Raw genomic sequence first — 19,336 nt, forward strand, 5'->3', positions numbered from 1 at the left:
CGTGCAGAATAAGAAGTGGCCGTTTTCCTTCAGCCTCGTATAATTCGATCCGAATACTGTGACGCGACGGTCGATCGAATTTATAAAATTCTAACGATTGCAACAATGCAAAATGCAACAATACTTAATCCTACCAGTCGCTGCCGCATTCGTCGTTGAGCTTCGGAAGCGAAGGTCCATCGTCACCGTCCCCGTGTTTCTCGACAATACGAAAATACGAGCGAGATTGAATTGCTGAAAGACTAAGCCCGATGAAGCTTAATTGTGCAATTAAGAATATTCGCTACTGGAGAAAGATGGCGAACACTCGATCGACGAGATAAAGACTCGTGACCTGTTTTCCCAGATGTATCCTCCGGTTCGCTAGCGCGTGAAATTCCAGTTTAGGCCTTGCCAAGCCTTCCCTCCGTTCCCCCATTCCGCGTATGTACACCCAAACCCTCGCACCGTACACACATACACATGCGCCTATGTACAACGAATAATTAGTCGCAATTACCGTAATTCCATTCCGTCATGTATAACCCCTCGACCCAGGCTGTATTCCTTCATCCGGACTCTCGATGCAACTCCAGAATGTCTCATTCTCCACCTCAACGCTCGCATTCTCCGTATTCGGAGACCCTGACTGCATCGTATACCAGCAGCGCTCCGAGGGGATGGGCATGACAACTTGCTAAACCTTCTCTGCTCTCCCTCTTCCTTCCTCCTGCTTCTCGACTCGCCTTTCTATCTCCGTTCCCAAGAGATAGCTTCGAAACATTCTATCATATTTCGACAGACAAGCGGCTTCTCTTGCCTTGTTCGACCTCCTCCTCCTCCTCCTTGGACTAACGCTCGCTGGTCTAATACACTCTCTGGATTGAGATGCTCTAATTCCACAAACACCTATATTTACTATTATTGCCTTGTTTTCGACACGTTATGAAATGTTCATTACCGCAGAGACACCTCTGCCAGGGATCGAGAAAATTCTTTTTTTCTTTATCTGAGCCAATTGAGCAGCTGTTTTTTATAATGAAGCAAAGGAACGATGATTTCCCTCTGAAGGCGATTATTGTTGTTTTTTTATCAGTTGTTTCGAACGACGCTGAAGTTTGCAACGTTGGAGTTCAACGAAATGAACGAAAAAAAGATTTATAATTCATTATTTTTTTATTTCACGAATTATTGATGTGGCTTGAAAAATGACGAATTGGAAATTCGGGAGGAAACAAAATTGGAGATTTACTGGAATTATTTGAGAGTTTTTCTAGATCATTTCGTTGGACTCCAACGTTGGAAACTTCAGTGTCATTGTTTCGACCTCGACGATAGCGTTGGGACAATGCTCTTGCTGCTGTTACTGACAAAGTCGGAGTGTTACAAGACTCGATGACGATTTTTGTCCCCTCTTCTTCAATGGATTAACGTCTTATGCATTTTTCATTCGATTCTTTATTATGGAATCAGGCAAAATGAGATTCCGCTGGATATTCGGAGTTGATTACTTATTCATTCGTGATTGATCGGTTACAACGCCTTATGAATCGGGCTCCTTTCCTTCATGGATAACTTGAAACCGGGTCAGACGATTGCAGATGCAATTAACGGTTTTTTCATATTGAATCGATTTTAAGGTGACGCTCCCACCCCCGAGTCGCCTCATTATTTGAGGCTAGCTCGAGCTTACTCTCAGCAGGAAGGGCATAAATAAAAAGATTTGGTCACTTTTAATGCAGACAGTCGAAATAAATAGTCTCGGCCTTTCACAAGCCTCGGGAGAAAACTCACGTCATTCGGAGGGCGTTTTATCATAACAGACGAAAATGATGTCTCATCACTTTTAACTAACGAAGTATTGATGGCTGTTTGAATAATTGCTCCAATCGTGAGTCGCCTTTCGTTGACATTGCTGTCCAATGGATCCGGCCTTATTTTTTTCGGTGCCATTGCGAGGTGTCAAAGAAAAACCGTTGAAAGGTCAACCAGCTAGAATCGATTCCATTAATCGCATTTTATATTTCCTGCGTTTTGTCCATTCAACTTTGAAAATACTCTTATCAATGTAGTACGATAGCGGATCAAAGTCGAAATTGATGTTTCCTCTGCGTATATAGACTCAATTCTGCCCACATTATCAAGCACAAACACATCCCTATAGCTTGGCCCACTCTGGATCCATCTCCATCTGCAATTATTATCGTAGTCACCGAATGTAAGAGCATCGATTGCTGAGCCGAATATCCCTTCGAGCGCTATTTCAACGTGGCGATCCTCAATATCACCTGATGTGAGATGTACAAGCCGTTTTATTCAAAATCGTCAAATGGCGAGATAAATCATGGGGAAAAAAAAGCATCGAAACAATTTTTCAGCACCATGGAAACAATGAGTTTGAAATAATTTTGTCGTTTTTAGTATTTTTCACGAATACGAAGCACGTCGATAAACTTTGTACAATTGTGTGATTTTCTGTCAATCCTTTTTGACAGGAAAAATAATAAAGTTTGTGGAAATTGAGAGGTCTAGGGGGATGATGAAATCACAAAAGACGAGGACGAATTTAGGTCACGGGATTTGAAACTCGTCGAGCTGTATATTTACCGACGGTTCTGTCGCAATTTCTCTTCTCATTTGCTCGCTCTCACCGAGCTATTCTAATTAGTCTGTTTAGTGATCCGCGATCCTGTATTCTATCATCCGCTCTAAACGCGACCGTTAGCTTTGAATGTCCTCATCCTGACTCCATGTCGGGCTCTAATGTTTTCTCGATCAATATACTTTCGATGGATTCAATGGAAAACTCGAAGTTCATATTCATCGGTTTTGCACAGCTCAATATATCATAACTTCAACGCAGACCTCAAAGAGCGCTATTTTTTAGTGGAGTTTTCGACTGTTTAATCATAACGCGATATATACCCGTGTGCAGGTCCCAGTTTCGAGTACTTTTCGATTTTTATGTCACTTTTGAACTGTAATACAAATAAACTTGAAGTTTTCGAGCATTTTCGACCTCCAGAATTTCTCTCGCTTTGGAAATTTTGGTTTTAGAGGCGGAATTTAAAGAAATTCGAATATCTGGTTTTCGAAACTTAATTCCAATACGAAATAAAGTTAGTTTTGAGGCTTCTAGAATAAAGTTTTTCTTCGCACCTGCCAATCTGAGTGATGATTCTAAGCAGATTTTGTGCAAATTTCATTTGTTAAGGGGTCTAACTTAATTAGACGGTTAAAAAAAAGACTATTTTCACGAATCTTTTTGACCTGTATAAATTGAGTGTTAGGCTTAAAAAATAAACTCTTAAAATACACAAAAACACTTTTTATATTTATTTTACTCAGTTTTCGTACAGAAAAGTGGGAGAGAAGACAGGCCCAAAAAAAAGATGGGTGTGCGTGATAAAATCTCTGGAATAATGATCGAGAAGAAAAATAAAAATGGTTTTAGATTCAATAGGTAAATGGCTATAGCGCGTGTCATACGATTCTTTATTTTTTCAAAAATGACAAAACGGCGGCCATTTTTCCAAAAACTACGAAAAAGCTCGTTTTTTTTCTTTAGCTACAGCTAAAGCCATAAAGAACACGTGGCAAAATTTTGGTAAGGATCGGTTTGATAGTTTCGGAGATTTGATCAACGAGCCGTTGGAAAACGTAATTTTGAGAAAAACTCGTTTAAATAAAGGAGGTACGCGGCACCGCGCCGGGCGGTGCGTATTAGCGCGCTCAGCCAAGCAAACCTCGCTCAAAAGTACACTTGAACTGCTCAGATCTTCATAAAATTAAAGTATAATATACTTTTAAATACGTATACTTTCGAAAAATGCAATAAAAAAATGGATTTTTTGAAAATTCTAATTAGGGTAGACGTCATGAAGAGGCTGACGCGTCCCTCGATACTTATTCGGCGATCGATAAAAAACTGTTCGCGTTTGTTTGACTGGTGCATAATTGAAGTTTGAAATATCATCGTTCGACAACGTTCATTCGTTAATTTTGGTCCCCGAGAAAATTGGCACGTTCGTATTAAATCTTGGAAACTTTAATCTCGAGTATATTCGTGTTACGAATTTTGGAAAATGTTCTTCGCCCTTATATGTACCTGAATTGGCAAGATTTGTTCATACAGATATTCGGGCAAAAATAGTGAGAAAAATGTTGGCCGTAGGAGCCGTTCTCTCGCCCACGTTTCTCCTCGACCAATAATCCCCGTGTGAATAATTTCTTCTCACGTCGTATAGCTTTGCCTCCCGAACTTTTGTAAAGCCCGTTAACTGCATGGTGGGAAAAACGAGACGGCAGCGCAGCGCGACTAGCTCTGCTTCGAGCATCCCATTTATATCTCTATATATGCACGTACTAAGCCACAATATATAGCACTTGTACGCTGCACTCTCGCTTTTTCGCGCCGTTTTATCGCCCTTAAAACAGGAGCTTGTTCTCCTACTTTTACTCGGGTAAACGCTCCCTAGTTTCTCTACACCGTTCTTCAAATCGTGAATTTTATCAAATTCTTATACCCGATAGCCCCCTCCTTAATATTCTCCAAGTTTTAATATTTCATACGAATATTAAACTTACGCGTTGCGAAACTTTAATCTCGTTGGGGATGAAAAATTTAGCAATATCGATGGTAACGGTGCAAACGTTAATTGAATAGTTGGGATTAAATTCAAATTTTCCTTTGTTTTATTCGTACGAGTCCAGTCGGTAAATCCTGCGAATTTCGTATCATTATTCCCAAGGATTTTCAGCTCCGTGAACGTTTGCCAGTCAACGTTTTTTTTTTCGTTCAATTGCCACAAGTTTGTTGGCCCTTTTTGGACTTTTTGTTGTTGCATAAATGATGCACATTGCTCAATGCTTGACGGGAAAATAAATGCGAAGCAGAGAATGAGATCGTGGACTGATTGGCACCACCCACCAACGTCTTTCGCTCCCCGTAAATTGCAGGCGCCAGTCGCTTATAATATAACCATCTAAACGCACATCATACTCCGACCAAGCGAGCTGAACAAGCCAAGTTTTCATTTTAGATTCCACCAATTATACCACCTAAATATATCTCCTCGCTGAAGTCTTCTGTCTCGACTACCATCTAGCAAGTCCACGAATACTCGCTCGGTTATGGGATTCAGAGAATTTTGGATTCATGGTGCGAAAGAGCGTGCATATTCACCTGGAAATGGCGTCGGAGTTTGGTTGAAAACTTGGCATTTTCTTGGACTCTTGGAAGTTTTCTCAATACTTGAAAAATCAATTGAATTTCGTGCAATGCGAGTTGATGAAAAAGGGATTTGGGAATTGAAGGATGTAAATTATTGACAAAAACCTCAGTTTTTCGCCATCCATGCGGGCTCGAAATCTCCTTGGCTCAAGTTTCAGCGACCGAAGGACGTAAATTTTAGTCATCAGCGTTTCAATGCCTCGGAACAAAAACATGAAAAAATTTGCTTCTTTCAAAATTTAATTTGCGCTGTCCACGTGACTCGTCCATTAAAAATCATTCGCTAAATAAACTTGCTTTCAAAGGGGGAGTATGCGAATGAAAAAACTTGCTTAAAGTTTCCCTCCACTCGTCGGTCGTGCTTTCTTTGCTCCCGGCTTGTTTTTCTCTACGTAAGAAAGTATTTGTGCATTATAACGAAAATAGAATTTCAATAAAAAGAGATGAATAAATTTGGACACTCCGCAGTGGTGAGTTTTTATATTTAAAAAAATATGGGAAAAAAAGAAGAATTTCGCGAGATCTCGAGTTTTGCAGATGATATCAAACGCTTAGCATGTGCAAATAAATGCACGCGTATATATGTACCCGAGGATTGTCATGTCGGGGAATAAGTTTCGGGAAAATTTTAAATAACTTGTCAGCCACAGGCTCACAAAACTGGCGGGCAGGTGGAGAATTTCACTTTACGGTATGGCGCGATTATATGCGATAGGGTCGGTACGCCACCGCGCAACTTTCAGTCCCTCTGTCGGGCGGGGAGGGTCGCCCTCGGTGAAAATGACGAGCGTACAATGCCGAGAGGGAATACGTGTTTCCCCAAATTCCAATGCTCCTTTGAGTCATCACCTTCTCGAGTTGCCCTTATAAATACAAATATCTGGAGCACGCTCGATCGAGCTGCGTAATAAGGCCCTGCTGCCCTCGATATTTTATTTTGGAGTCGTTATTTTCCGTACCATTGCAAGAAATATGTCAGCAAATGCTTTGAAATGAAAATATTTCACTTATGTAGCATACGAAAAAACCGGGGAGAGAGGAATCGCGAATTTGGTTGTGAACTTTGTTATTGCGTCAATGAGAGAGCGAGGGAACGAAAGTTATCGCGCGAAAATATAAGCGAAGATTCGCTAAAGTTGCACTCGCAATTACCAATTTAATATCGCCCTTCCAACGTCACGGGGGTTAATCGCTAACGAAAAAATAATAATAAAAAAGAGTATTAAGAAAAATAAAAAAAGATGAAATACGATATTGAAGGAGAAAAATGGGCGGCAGTCCGTCTCGATTCATCCTTCGATTTGTCGATCTCCGAACCGAAATTTATCATCGGCCTAATGCCCGGTTACGATCGGCTCTCGGCTCGTACCGAGAAACTGGCGATCGCAGTGCGATTTATAGACATTTCAAAAATTCAATTAGTCGCCATGGAGAACCAGGGGAAAGGAAGGCACGAAAGAAGAACAAGAGTGCGAGGGAAGGATCGAGGGAAAGGGAGATCGAGTGATCACAAAAAGAGAGAGAGAGAGAGGGCAACAGAAGATGAGAAACGGAGAAGCGCGGAAAGAGCTCTTCGCGATATCCGGGTGATCGAACCGGGCGAGGATTCGTGACAGCGCCCCTTATTTTTCTTCATCGAACGAAAATCTTTTTCAAATATTTAACCCTATTTATCTTTTTCAAACTCCCAGCAGCAGTCTTGAAAGTCGTACTCGCCCCGTGGATCTTCGAAATCAATATTCCCCTCAATAACAACCAATGGCTGAATTTTCAAATCCATTCTCAATCATCTTCTTTACTAAACGGTTGAAAAAAACAATTCAAATCCATTGCACGATACAAAACTGAATACGCGCTCCGATTTTTGGCTCTTTGGGTCAAACGGACCTTATCAAGAATCGCTAACGTCCTCCCCGCGTCCCTCCAACCAGCCCCCCAGAAGAAAAGCGAAGAAGAAGAGAAGAAAAGCGAGGGATCAAGCACGCGGAGTGTGTGCTGGCTCGAGAGCTCTCGGAGAGCGGCAACCGACGGAGACACAAGATCCCAAAACGTACGGGGGACGTAGGACAACCGCAGAATTTCCGTTACTGAGATAATGCTCGATATATACATACACACATAGACGGGACATAAAAAAGGGCGTGGTGGATGGTCTATCGGGTCCAGCAAGGATACCGCACGACGTGCTCTCCCTCCACAGCCAGCATCCACGGCTCCTCTTCATCTTCTATCCCCTGCCCGATGCGCTTCCGCAGAGCCATAGTTCTCCTCTAATAATACATCATTTTCTCTATACTTGGTGTACTAAAGCCGTTAATCACCCGGTGAGATATAATTTAATGCCTCGTCGTCGGTGTCTCGCCCCCTCTTGCCTCACTCTCGATTATTCTCATACGGTATTCGTCATATACAAGTCTCGTTGGTGGTTGGCCTGTTCACCGAGGAAAAAAGAGCTACGAGAGGAGGAAATAGCCTCTCGGTTAAAAGCTTCTCACAACGCAGGCTCGCATAGGTGATGATGATGTTTGTATGCAAATTAGAATAAAAGGCGCTTAATTATTATGTGCGCCGGGGCACGATGCTTGACGAACATCCCCGCAAGCTTTCGCCAACTTTTTCAACTTTTTCGCTCGCTTTATTTATGTGTGCTTGTTTTTCAACGCCGCCGCACTTTCGGCAGGGTTGTTGCGGATATCCCGGTTGAGGATACGCTACCGCGCATGCCCAAACATCGCGTGCAAGGCAACACCTGCCGACGATATTCGTTGATGAGGAAATTAGATTTTGTTTTTACTTTTCTCAAAAGAGGGAGGCTTCCCGCTCTCGCCCCATCGCCCACGCAGTCCCATTATCATTCATACGTGCATTCGCGAGCTTTATCGAGCGTTATTTCATCGCAGAGGCGCAAAGATCGAACGCAAACGTGACCAATAATTTAATCGTTCCGGCATTATCATTTCTGTGAGTAATTTCACGGTTTCATTTCCACTATTGCCTGGCCGACCATCGATCCCCTCCCTGCCAATTCTTCATGTTTATATATGAAGCTGATGGAGGAAGAATTTACTCAAATAAAAACAACGATGCGTTGAACGAGTTGAGCTCATTAATCTTGGATTATCCGATAATCGTCGAGTGACGAGAACAGGGAAAGACGTGATTTGACATTCGGAAGATGATTTATGAAATGATCGGGATTTCTGTTTGCAGGGGAGAGTGCGCTAATTCCGGACGCAGGATAAATACGGAAAGCGCAATATCTTGATATTCCGAAACTCCCACTTTCACGCAATTCAACTCATGCGATAGTCCTATCGAAAAGTTATTTATTTTCTTTGAGGCGAGACCGATCGTAAAATTTCGTACATTTTTATGTAATTTTTGCCTATAAAATGAGTTGATGAAACTACGGGATAAACGGTTTCAATGTTATTTAAAAAATATATTTAACATCCTTGTTCCATATAAGAATCATTAACGCAGTTCAAACTTGGGCTTACCCTATCGTTTTTTAAATTATTCATTCATTTGGGAAATATTTCGCAGTTTGGGGTCCTTTCGAACGTTCTGCTCTTACCCCATATATCGAATGATTTTTTTCAAATTTCAGTAAAATCGTAAATACATGCACGTGAAAGAAAACACCAACGCACGATTTTGAGTTCATAAATGTAGCAGTGAACGATGCGAAAACAAAAAAGTTATTCTTGCTCCGAAAAATATGAAAATTCGAATAATGAAGCGAAAGTACGAGTCGGAAATGTGTTTGTTTACGTTGTTTATTGCAAAATATCTAGCAATCTTTTCGTCTATTTGCTAAAATTAACATCGGCAATCGTAAAAAAAATATCAAAGAGTAAAATAGATGGAAAAATTATTTAATAATTTCAGTTGGTTATTAACAAAGTTCTCTTTGGCGGTCGGAATTACTCCAATTTCCCCTATTCATTCCGGATTATCGTTAGTTTTCGTATTTGCGATCACTAGGATTTCGCGATGCAACACTTTCGACGAATTATTATTCGTGCCATTGAAACTCGTTGGGTCCTCCCCAAACGGCGGATCTACTCGCACATTAATTTCCTCCGATTTCCGGACACTGTCGCCGGGGATCATTGCTAAAGAACGTGACGCAGCTCAAAGGGAATATGCAGCGATGTATTATTCCGTGTACGTGTGGCACACATTCCCAGGCTCGATTGCTGGTTCGAATGCCCGAGAATGTGAATTGGAACGCGCATAAACTCGGATTATAACGCCTTCGGAAAAACGGAGAGCGCTGCTATTACTCGATACTGGGCGAAACGATTGATGTGTCGCAGGCAATCGGTTTTCCCCGTTTTACGGAAGTATCCCCTCTCGGAGCGTTCTCTCCCTTCGCAGCATTTCATAAAAGGACACCCCGCGCGCGCTTAACGTCGCAATCGCCCGAATATCGCCTCCGTTACACTTGAGCCCTTAACGTCGTGCCAAAACTCTCGAAAAATTTCTAGCCTCGTCTGATTTTCATAAAAAAAGTGCACTATTCAAATTACGTGGGGGAAAAAGGCAAATGAAGATTTTCCATTTCGTTATAATACTTTTCGCTGCTCTGCTCGCGAATCTCACGAAAAGGTCGGAGCTCGCAGAAGAAAAAAAGAAGTTTGTTTCATCGAGCAAGAGCTCGACAGCGATTACAGTCTCCTGCCCAGGATCATTAGAGAAACCACCGAATGAAGAAAAAAACGTATGCGCATCGAAAAAAGTAATGGAAGCAATAAAATCTGCCGTTGAAAATGTTCGCAAAAGAGTTTGGCGTCAAATGGCCTACACACGTTTCCAATACCGAGTATTGCCGACCAAAGTTGGAATTCCGAGGGTTTTTTTCTCCTCCGAAATGGGGTAATAAAGACACAAAGGCGAAGGAATTTTATCGCTGGATATATGTAGACGGTCAGAAAGTCGAAGACCATGCTCCGGAGAGCTCTGTCACGATCATCGAGAGCATTTTCAGTTATATGTCGGGAGGAGCAGGCTTTGCTCAAAGTGCGTCATCAATACCGCGAAAAGTTGAATAAGGAAATTCGTTATTCCAGGACGGACACTCACGCATACACGAGTCCGTTGACACGCGCACGTGCGGGCTCTGAGCGAAAGCATTTTTTTCGCATCTTTCGCTCGAAAAGCGTCAATTTCGAGAAACCCTTTTTTGCCCGGAAATGAGGGACTCCGGAGGAACGGACGGCAAGCCTGTGCGAACGAAAGTGGCGAAGTATTGCCGGCCCAAGTGTTTCACCTGGCGAGGCTAAAGCCCTCGAATCTAATAAGGATTTGAAAGCAGCGCACTTTCCTCTTTTTTTAGTGCTAATGTAACGTGTACATAAAGTTACGTTACACGGAGCAATCGTTCGTTAATGCAAGTTTGAGGATGAGCGCTCAGGCAATGCCTAAGCCGTGTGACTCCTCCCCTACGTACACAAACGTATTTAAATAGCTTTGAGGCAACGAGCGAACGTCAATAAGGGCGTTTGCGGGCCGTGCCAAATGTCGGATTACTCGGGGACAACCCTCATTATTTTTCGATCTTTCGGACACTTCCGCTTCTCCGAAAAAACTTGATCCGTCTGCTCCATTATTTCGAGGACGATTCAACCAAAGGTTTTTTCAACAGTTTCATATTGTTTTTCCATTTCTCATACGAATAGAGTGCTGCTCCCCATTATGGTTAGTCACGGAAGGGCTCGTTAGTAACCACATTTCGAAAAAATACTTTGAAAAATATTCGTCAGTCTGAAAAATACCGTAAATACAATGAGAGAGTAATGAGGTGCACTTTTGAAACGAAAGCTCTCATTGCTAATGTCGCCTCAAGCCACAAGATTTAGTCAGAACTTTTGTGAGTCTTTTTCTTGAAATGATTGTATGCGTAGTTCGCCATTATGACTATTGTGGAAATACGGATTCAACGCGAAGCGTACGCTGCCCGTATTACGAGAAAACCGATACCTGCAGAAAAGCTCGTTTTACTTTTATTCCATCATAAGCCATGTTTCATGCCACGGGGTCATCCGTAATGGGAACTCTGAAAAATTGCACTGACGTATTATTTTTTCGACATTATACGAGAGACGTCTTTACCTCGCTCCGGATTTTTACACATTGCTCTCCACTCTCTGACGCGTAAACGATGCGACGTTGTACACAATATGTGTGAAAAATGAATCTCACCGTATTACAATGTTCTACGGTTATCCAAAAATACATCAGGCTTTGTTATATGTAACGTGATGCGACGAGAGACGACTTTTCCTCAAAGTTATTCATAAATTCAACAAAAATTAGGCAGAAAATCGGCATCCGTTAATTCGGTGTTGAAATTTCGAGTGAAAATAACTTAAGGAATAAGTTGAGGCATTAGAATGAAAATGATGTGTCATCGCTTTTAAACCGATTGCATCTTATAAAGTGAAGTGTAAAAAAAAATTAGTTAAATTTTCAGACAGTCTAGGAGCGTCGTTGCTGAGATGGAACAATAACAATTTGGGCCAAATAACATGTAAGCTTTATGGAAAGTCAAGACACATTCAGTGATATCTTCGTTAAAAATGATGCTAAAAATATGAAATTTTTTGGGCAACGTGAGCAAGGCTGAATAATGTCAATTTTTTTCAGGTTTATTAGGAGATTTGCTGAGATTATATTAATAATAATCTGTTTCCTGTGCATTTTTTTGAGGCTAGGATCGTCACCGTCCGTGTTTTCGACTGAGCTCTCACCAGTTTTTCGTCTTTTTTTCCCCAACTCTTCTTCAAAGTGTATGCGACGTTGTCAAACTGTCAACTGGCCTATAACTTTTGAAAGGTACAGGTCACAACTTTTGGGTAAAATAATGACTGTACAGCCTCAACTTCCTTAAACGATCAAAACTACGCACTCGAATGATGAATTAGTATTCTACTAAATCGTGAAAAATCATTTTTCACTTTTCTTTCATTTTTTCATGGTCTTTTGAAAATATTGTTTTTGTGAATAATGCGAAATAGAGAGAAGGATAAATGCACGATGAAACAAAAGATGGAGAACGTCTGTTGGCTCTCCATCGGTGGTTTGAGGAGTAGGAACACGAGCGAGAGTTGCACCCCATAAATTATATCGGTAGAAGAGGGCGTGCCACGTCCCTGGGTCGAGCACGTGACTACGGCTTGAGACGGCGACGACGACGACGGCGACGAGGAGTACGAGGACGACGAATACGAGGATATCTCGGTCTATGCTTCCATACTCTCCACCTTCCGTTCGCTCGGTCGTCCGGAATTCGAAATTTCGAATTACCACAGCAATGTGTGACGGAGGAGGGTTGCTTTCGAGGGCACCGCGATCGCGTGCTCTCCACATTTTTTTCCAACAACGCTTTCTTATACGTTCAACCTTTCAAAGTGAGAGCGACAAAAGAAAGAATAAAGAAGAAGCGGAAGAAAAATGGAAGATGAAATTGAGTCAATTTCGACATTCACCAAACTATATTACTCGGCGATAAACACGCTTCGAATCTTTCATTGGCGTTCATCTTCCTTAACTCCTCGACAAAAAATGTTCTCGTAATCTCCCTACTAAAAGTCACCGTTTTTTTTACTCCAGCAAACGCTTAAATCCCTTTTAACGATCTCGTAAAAAGCCTTCTCCCCGCGGATTCACTTCTGCTGGGCTTACAAATACAGCGACTCCTCACCGGCGGCTACTTTCAACGTTATATTAGCATTTTTCTACCTCCCTTCCAACAAATCATTTAAAAATATAGATTTTTGCACCAATTTTCGTGTTATTTTCAACAATTTATCGCACTTTTTATTCACACTTTTTATTCTGCTTTCACTCTTTCATCGCCGAACGAACGAAATACGCGAACTACACGAAATGTTCAGCTTAAGGGGCTCACCCCGTGCGGTAGCCGGAGTTTTCGCGATTTTTTTGCCATGAGAAAAAAAAACAGACTTTTGGAACTCGACGGGTTTTTGTTTATTGGTATTCCAACTTTTAGCCTGAGCTAAAATCATAGAAAAATATTAAAATGTGAAGGATTTTTGGGCTCCGAAACATCTGATTTCAATTTTCAAAAATTCACCGGGCGAGCCCCTTAATCAACCTATTAATTATTTAACGACAAGCTAATACTCGGAAATTTTTAATGAAAAAGTGAAATAAAAATGTTGTCTCGGTTTTGTTGAATCGCTGAATATTCAAGGGTTCATTTGTATTCGAAAATTTGCTGAATAATTTGAAAATCTCGTACGAATTGACAGCTCCGTGTATACAGCGGACGTATTTATATAAATATATATTCAAGTGGTGCGAGAGCTGTCAATATACTCGAACAATGTGAACTTGCTTCACAGCTAAATCCAAACTATAGTCGCTCCTTCTCTCTCTCTCTCTCTCTCTCTTCATAGCGTATAATATATCGCGAAGAAGTCACCTCCGAGATGCGTCACCATCCAAACGCTCATTTACATTCTATGTGGCGAGCGTAGCCGTGGCATGTTCTCTATGCTAATTTTTTAATGCATCGATAACACGAAATGCGCTCGGATACCGAGCGAGCGAGATGTAGAAAAGTTTTGATCGGCAGAGAAAATAAAATGGGCTTTTTCCTTGTTTCTTTTTTTAACCGAAGAATTAGAGGAGAAAAAAGTCGCTCTCGTTTCCAGATAAAAGAAATGGCGACACGAGAGATAAATAAATAAAGTCGTGACGTTGAAAATACGAGGGAAAGGTGACGCGTGGGAGGAGGAAAGTGCATTCTCCTCTTCCCCGTGCATGTGTCGAGTGTTTTCGAGGCTTTAGAATAAAAAAATACATTGGCACTCGTGGGAGAACAGGCTCGAAGCTTCTTCCGGATCAATTTAAACGGAAAACAAACTTTTGACAACGTTCATTTTGAAATCGACGTAGCGATAAACGGGATAGAAAATTGCCGATTTTTCGAGCTTTCCCGCGGCTTCGCCGAGTATCACAAGATCATTTGGGGAATCAGACTACTGAAAACTTGTGCCGTTGAGGGCGAGTGAAAAGGAGAAAATAGTGGAGAAACTCTCGTTGTTCGCACGGTGAAAAACGAAACAAAACCATCTGGCCACGCATTCCAACACAAAGTTCGAAGTTCCTTTGAAACACGTTGCGAAGAAAAGTTGGTGCCGAGCCGGGCGCAAAGCTCTTGAAACAATATCACCGAGTTTTTAATTCGAAATATTAAAACGAGCGCGAAAGAAAAAAAATCACAAAAAAAAAACACCATCAAAACATCGGTTTAACGATCGCGTACATGAAATTCAATGGGAACAAACAGGCAGCAAAAAAATGAGCAAAGTCCTTAAAAAAAGTACGAAGTGATGATTAATACGAATGCTGGAGCCACGTATATATATAATGCCTGTTAAAATGTGGGCTACAGCTTGTCAGGCAATGAAAGTGATGGAGCGTGATAAACGACGAGAGAGAGAAAAAGTTAAGTTTGAGATTCTCACTGTCTGTCGTCGTTTAAGAAGTTCGATCGTGTTACGTTATATACCGGCGGACAAAGACAGAGGATAATCATTGAAAAAGAGAAATTTGTATGCAATAATATTAGATTGTCAAACTGAAATGTTTGAACTCGAAAACGCGTAATTATAGCAATCGAGAAAATCATTTATCCGATCGACTTCATTCAAAAAGGATTCTCTCAGAAAACTTATCGCTATCGTCGCATCGTAGAGTTTTTTAAAAATTGTTTACTTTTTTTTATTTTTGTCTATAATTCAATTTTTTTTAAATGGCTACCATGTTTTTTCTAATAAAAATTCTCAACCCACGATCCTGCAACAGCCATACTATTATAATTTAATAATCTTTTTGAATTTTTGATTTCACATGCTTGCTGTGGCACTTATGGCACTAAAAATTAAAAATAAAAATATTAATTGTCCGAGGACATTTAAAAAAAAATGTCCTCGGACACTTCATTACTCCAATAATTGATACACAAAATTTCAAATAATTTGATCGAGCCGTATTTAAAAAAAAAAAGAAATCCCAAAAAATACCTCATTTTTCAGCCTGTCATACCGACATTTCCCCCCCCCCCCCCCCCCAATCGGCACGATAAATTCGGTCTAAAAGCGTTTCGAAAATTCAGCACTCATTCGACTATAGTATACAGTACAGTCGTTACCATAAAAACCCAAAACAGAGAAGAAATAATAATGTCGTTGATAAAAAATAATGCCTGGTAATCATAATCACATAAAAACTCGTTGTTTCGTATTCACGAAATGTATTCCGAACACGTTGAACGTCAGGCCACTAGGCTCGTATTCTCTCATTATTTCTCTCTCTCAGTCTCTCTGCGGCTCTTCATTGCCCATACATATTTAGAGTATCGTGTTCTCTGCGGCGGTAAAGACACTCGGTGATCATTGGATAATGATAGGATGTCCTATTCGTTTCCATTCGTTTACAATCCCCATCTCTCCCTCGGTGCTTATACGCTTGCTCAAATGAACGAACGAGATCAGTATCACATGGTCGCATTGGATCGTCAACATGATACAGATTCCGACTGCGAGGTCGAGTCGAGTTTCTCCCTCGCATCTCAAAACTCAAATATTCAAATGATTTATCAATGAAATACTGCAACTCGTATAGTCGCTATAAAATCATTTTTACTTTTATATTTATACTTTTTTTTATTTATTTTTTTTTATTTTTATTTTTTTTTTAAATGAAATCACACTCAAATGAGTCTCGAGTAAAAGGACTTTTGGCTGTACCGGATATACACGAGATTCCAGTCAGCAGTGCTCATCGCGTTCCGTGCATTGTAGGATCGGAGGGCCAGCTGGTGGTCTGCGACGATCCGGAATGCGTGCGACGTTGACGATTCTCGTCTGGCACGTACTCGCGCAGCATTGGATTTCGCGATTGGAAAATAAATTTTGGATGTTAGCATAAAGCGAGTAATCCTCCTCCTCCTTCTCATCGCAGAAAAGTGAATTTGCGCGCGGGCATTTGACGATTGCGCATCGGGGCTTCGGATCTTAATCGATTATATAAAGACATTGCGAGGTTTCCCGTGGAAACTCCCGGCCGGAGGAGCCAAGTGCACGGGGAAAGAAGTCTGAGAAGGCGTTTCGCTCGAGGATGTACGTACCTCGGAGGGAATCGCCACCGCGAACGTGGTAATCGAGAGCGATGGAACGGAAGGAGGAAATTGAAAGAGCGTATAGTTTGAGGATTAACGGATATTCGCGGTGTGGCGAAAGAGAGAGCCCCGGCATCGGGATCGCATCAGCTTTTCGATCGGGTATATAACGCGGCGAGGGCCAGGGGAAGGTGAGAAACTGATACTGTATCCTGATCGGAAGAGTGCCATAGGGGTTTCCGCTGCTGCTGTTGCTTCGCCGCTGATCCTTTTGTTCCACCTTCTTGTTGTTTTTCTCATTCTTTTTCATGCCTTTTGTTCCTTTTTTCCTCACCCCAGCAACCGTGTGCTCGAGCCGAATTAACCCAAAGCCTTCGTCGTATCGAAGTCTCGGCCAGACTGACTGAGGAACTTAGGCCTCCTCCCCCTCCCCCTTTCTCTTCCTCCTGCTGCTTTTGCCTCTCTTTCTGGGTCGTTCACCAGCCACGGATACTAACCCCGAAACCTGATATCGTCATACGCCCCGAGCAATATGGCGGATATTGCGTTACTGTATTTCATTACCGGACTCCCCAACGAACCAGCATCGTCAAGCCCAGATTTCTTCGCCCCTAACCTCGCTCCTCGCACCCACGCTTTTCGGCATGGCCTGTAATAGCTGTAAATTACTGCTGGATTATTATTTTATCCAATTTGTTCTCGCGTCGCTGGAGCTTTACTTTTTCTCGGTGTTGTTGCGGCGCTGTTGTTGCGCGCAACTTCTCACTTTATCCCGATCGTCGTCGTTCGCTCTTCGCATATGGAATAATACCCCGGTCTCCTGCGACTGTCTCGCGTTACGGGCTTTCAGCGCTCGGTGCACGTGACGAATACGCACGTTCCTCCATTTTTTGATGAATGAGTTACAACATTTTTTCTGTGCTAATTCGATAGAGTACGGGAGAGGATTTTCCGCTTATATTTTCGTGAGGGAAGATAAATTTCAGCGTCATGATTCTGTTCGATGTCGTGGTATTTTTTTCATTGGTCTGCAGAGAACGTTGGTTTTTTCCATCTTTGTGATCTGGAGAAGTTTGAAAATCTTCTGTTCGCACTTGCGCGGTCTTTGTTACTTCCGTTCTGTAAATAAATCACTTTGCAGTGATATCAGTTTACGGGTTCTTTTTGTACGCACGAGATGTGCAGAACGGAATATGGAGAAGAAAGGAGAATGAGAGGCTCCAACGTTGAATTTTGCCTCACATGCGGCGATGGCCGAGAGAAAACAACGAAGCACGCAACCTCCACCATGCACGATGGAAATGGGAGATGACATCTAGTTTCAGTTGAAACGTATTGGGATCGAGTTTAGAATGACAATGATCCTACTAGTTTGCATACCATGTACTGACAAACAACGACACTGCTGGAGGATTATCCTGGCTTTGTTACTCACCCGGTAATTTGCAATTCTTGCGCCTTGCGGTTTTCAAAGTACGCTCACGCGCACTTTGAAAATGAGCCACGAGGGATTGCGCCAAAAGGGTTTTTTCTTCTTCGGCAATTAGACTAACGCGAATTCGTCTTTCGAATTGTAGCTGATTCGAAATAATCGTAACTCCGAAAGACGATTTTTCTTCATTCTTGAAATCTCGAACTGCACACATCGCTCGATGTCGCACTCTCGAAATAATATATACGTTTTGATAAATCGCGATCTAAAACGTGAGTTTTCGAGATTACTCGCTTCCTACAAATTTTTCGAAAAAGTGAAAATTCTTCCCCCATTTTCAACGATTAGGAAAAGATACGGGCGAGCAACGTCTCAAGTAAGAACTCCAATCCACAACATATTTTATCAGCAGGAAAAATAGCGGGGTAATTCCGACTCCCCAAGGCAAATTTATTAATAACGAACCACATGGTGAAATTAAAAAATTAATTTTCGATCTATTTTACTCTTTGATATCTTGCTTACGATTTACGATGTAAATTTTAACAAATAGGTGAAAGAATTGCTAGATATTTAGCAAAAAAACAACACTTTGTAAAATTCGGATTTACCCCGAGCCTCCGGGGTGAATATTTTCGACTCGTACTTTTGCTGGTGCAACTTTGTGAGCCCACATTTCACGCTCGATTCACATAATCCAGTCTTCGGATGGTGAATTTTCATATTTTTCGGAGCAAAAACAACTTTTTTGTTTTCGCGTCGTTCACTGCTACATTTGTGAACTCAAAATCATACGTTGGTGCTTTCTTTCACGTGTATTTACGATTTTACTGAAATTTGAAAAAAAAAAAAAAAACATTCGATACGGGGTAAATGAGAACGTTCGAAATGATCCCAAACTGCGAAATTTCCCAAATGAATGAATAATTAAAAAACAGTAGGGTAAGCCCAAGTTTGCACTGCGTCAATGATTCTTATATGGAATAAAGATGTTAAATAAATTTTTTAAATAACACATTGAAACCGTTTATCCCGTAGTTTCGCATCAACTCATTTTATAGGCAAAAATTGCATAAAAATTTACGAAATTTTACGATCGGTCTCGCCTCAATGACAGTAAATCACTTCACGCCTCGAACAATGATTTTCGTAAAAAAGAATAATCGTTTTTGACTCCCTGCGATGAGAGAAGAGCACGATATTTGATTTTTCCTCGTAAACTCCCAATCAACTGTACCCCGTGTACATAAGGAGACTAGCAAAGGGCTTGAAACTTGATTAAATAATTTCGATTCTCGTGAGAGTTGAAGTAAGCGAAACTTCAACAGTATACGTAATAAGCCTGTCTCTCTGGTCTGCATACACATATATATACCTATTTCTAATTTGACTCTTACTTCATATATATCTATATACACACACCCATGGTGTATCTAAATGGCCCGGAATACATGGGATTTTAGTATAATAGGAGTGTATAGAGTTTGTGAAGTGTTTGGCAAAGTTCTCGAGACAATGGATAATAGGGAATAGCGCG

This window comes from Venturia canescens, chromosome 9, assembly GCF_019457755.1.
Source record: "Venturia canescens isolate UGA chromosome 9, ASM1945775v1, whole genome shotgun sequence".
In the NCBI taxonomy this organism is placed as follows: Eukaryota; Metazoa; Arthropoda; class Insecta; order Hymenoptera; family Ichneumonidae; genus Venturia; species Venturia canescens.